Source organism: Oncorhynchus masou, chromosome 23 (assembly GCF_036934945.1).
Source record: "Oncorhynchus masou masou isolate Uvic2021 chromosome 23, UVic_Omas_1.1, whole genome shotgun sequence".
NCBI classification, from domain to species: Eukaryota; Metazoa; Chordata; class Actinopteri; order Salmoniformes; family Salmonidae; genus Oncorhynchus; species Oncorhynchus masou.
Window position 1 is genome coordinate 13045479 of NC_088234.1, and position 3676 is coordinate 13049154.

Here is a 3676-nt window from a genome sequence, read left to right on the forward strand (position 1 = left end):
GCTGTAAGTAGTTGGCAAGAGAGCAGAAATAGAATGGCACCCAGGCCATCCCAATGATAACCCAATGAGGGAAACTTCCAAAGACTACAGCTAAATATCCAAAAACATGCTTTTCATTTCTGTACAGTTCTGTTATAGCCCGTTACCGTCATGTGTGTAATAGAGGAGCACCCAAGATTTAAGGGGATCCAACTGCTGATATGTCTGTTACCGTAAACCATATAAACAAAAGGGCAACTTCAAAGCCTTAAGACTGCAAACTATTGGGCATGCAGCAACTCCTAGTTCACTGACTACTGTATGAACTAGTAGTTTTTTTACATCTTCGAAACACCTCTAATTTTCAAAATCAGGCAAATTATCCATACTGCAACCAAGAGGCACCTTAATACCATTCCGAACCATAGTGCTAGAAGATGGCACTCACCACACAGGCAAATCTCACTCAACAACTCTATGCTCTTCAAATTGTCTAATTTCTACCAAGCTTTGTCTCTAAGGATAGGGGGTGGGAGATTCTTAGTTCTAACAGTCTGAATCCGTGTTTAAAAAAAGTTTATATTTGTAAGGAATATCTGTCATTTGTATGTGATGTTACTAGCGTACAGGAAGACCCTTGTAAGCATTCAATTGGTCCGTATTCAAAGGTCTTCACTTATGTGTTTTCATTATTTTTGATTACACGTGTGGTAGTTTTGGGCACAATCTTTAAAAAAAATTGAAGGGGTGTCTTCCTCTACTCTGTTTAGTACCAGTCAATGAGTGAAACATTCAACCCAAAGCACAACACCAAGGTCCAATATTGTCCAATCTTAAAATCAGCAATTCAAAATATCTTTGGTGGGTTTTAAGAACATTTGCTACGAGCGATCGCTATCGCAACTGATTTAGAGAAAGAGTACATTCATTTAACATTCATTGTTTCTTTTGTGTGAGCACAGCTCTGTCGCGGGAGGTGTTTTTTAGCCATAGAAAGACAACGTATAGAATGGACACAGGCCCTCAAACCACTGATATTTGGTTGGTGGTTCCCACACTGTTTCACGTGTAGAACACTGAGAAAAGCACTAATAGAATCTGAATTCTACTCATTGAACATTCCATTCTATTGGTTCTAGTTTTGTGTGTTTAGTATTGCGGGAGCCAGCAGGTTATAAGGCATAGAGAGAAGCACCATCAGTAGTGCAGCACCTGCATCTGGATGACAGGAGATAAGGTTGACTAACAGTTATTAACCCTTTGTAGAGTGGAAGTTCTGGACAGTTCTATCCCGGAATGCTATGGTCCTTCATGATGTCAACGGCTAGAATTAATAAGAACGATTGACAAAGGATGGAATGTTCTGACCTTATTTATCAAATGGTTAACAACAGTTCCTCCAACCTAAATCTTTATCTTATCCATTATAAGTAAGATAGTAACTGATCCTGGTGCAGTTGTTAAAGGCGGAGAGTATACGCAGGTAGGGAGAGCGCCTCAACCTCACAGGAGGAGTGGTTCTAGAGCTGCGTTTCCAAGGCAACAAGGGAGCCGAACAGAACAGGGCGCAGGTTCCAGTGGGAGTGCATCCCAAATCACACCCTATTCCCGATATAGAATAAAATGGTGCACTACAAAGGGAAGAGGGTGTCATTTGAGTATCTGCCCTAAAAAAGGTTTGTTTTGTTATCTGGAATAAAATCACTTGGAAACCTCATATCTAAAACAATATTTAGATAAGTTCAGCTAAGTAGTTAAGACAAAAGCCACTCTAGTAAACAACGTTAGTTTAGAAAGAGTGGGGGAGCAGAGACGGAAACAATTTGAATAAAAACACACTTAGGAACGAGTGTATAGATCATTAAGATACACCATAATATCAAGGAATACGATCATACAACAATTAAATAGTAAAAACACAGAAATATGCTCACGCTGCAATTTACAAGCTTCACTTTCGACTTACTCGTCTCCTAATCAGGATTCAGGCCAATTCCATTTCAAATCATTCAATTCAAAGGAGTGATTCAAAATCAAATTGAAATGTGTCATTTTTTAATTAAAGATTTTCTAAATTCTTGACGTGGAATTTGAATTCGCTTCTTGAATGAACTAAAGTGAATTGAAACGTAATTCACCTCGACCTTTCCTAACAACAAGCAGCAGTATAAACACTATCCAAATCACAGAGATGAACTAACTCTGATATCATATAGCAAATAGCTCAATCTGAAGAACTTCACAAGTCTATGTATAGCCTTGTCCAGTCTACAGAACCAAGGGGCACGTTCCAGGATGACTACACTGCAGAAGCTTGCCAGAAGTCACAACGCCTGGATAGGCGTGTAATTCTGTTCCATATCTGCTAAACAACTCATTGATATAGCAATCCGATGCCCGACTACGCACTCGCTGACGTGACACACAACCGTTGGTTGATGCAATGCAGTCTGGAACGCAACCGTTGGTTGATGCAATGCAGTCTGGAACGCAACCGTTGGTTGATGCAATGCAGTCTGGAACGCAACCGTTGGTTGATGCAATGCAGTCTGGAACGCAACCGTTACTTCAATATCAAGAAGTTTTAAGTTCGACTAGGCTTCGATTTCACGTTTACTTCACTTTCTCTAGCACAGGCATTATCTCAATAAGACAAAACAGATACTAACTAGTCTTTATACATTGTGTATCTTCATCACATTCCCATGTTCCACACAAGTGGACTTAAAGGCTACACTCCCAATATTCATACTAGCATACTACTTAGAATGCACGCCAAATTCACTGGTATCGTTCACTAAGCAGTACACTAGTGTGGCTATTGGAACAGAGCCTTTGAGTGTGCTCCATTGTCCATCCTAGCATACTACTTAGAATGCTAGGACCCAATACACGGGTTTGTTCCCTAAGTAGTATGCTAGTATGGATATTGGAAAAGAGCTTATATTCTCTTCAGTTTCTTAAAACAAACACAAATCACATCATGGACATTTACGCAGCAGCTCTGGAGTAAGTAAGTCATTGAGTTCTTCAAATGAACATCGCTTCATAAAAAATAAAACGCAATCTTAAAATCAACACTATAAAAGTGCTAGCCTGTTTCCCAGATCTGGTTGTGCTCTTATCAATTCTATTTCTGTCATCGTCATGCAGTACATATGACTGCCATTACAATGAGTGATAAGGAGTTGGCAAGAAAGCACAAAGACTGACAACCAGGCTATAAAAATGCAGCTTCTAAACATTAACGTATGGAAGAAACCACTGCAAAACTGTTTCTATAAACTGGGCTATATGTACTAGGGGGGAATGAGGGGGCTATATGTACTAGGGGGGAATGAGGGGGCTATATGTACTAGGGGGAATGAGGGGGCTATATGTACTAGGGGGAATGAGGGGGTTATATGTACTAGGGGGAATGAGGGGGCTATATGTACTAGGGGGAATGAGGGGGCTATATGTACTAGGGGGGAATGAGGGGGCGATATGTACTAGGGGGAATGAGGGGGTTATATGTACTAGGGGGAATGAGGGGGCTATATGTACTAGGGGGAATGAGGGGGCTATATGTACTAGGGGGAATGAGGGGGCTATATGTACTAGGGGGAATGAGGGGGCTATATGTACTAGGGGGAATGAGGGGGCTATATGTACTAGGGGGAATGAGGGGGCGATATGTACTAGGGGGAATGAGGGG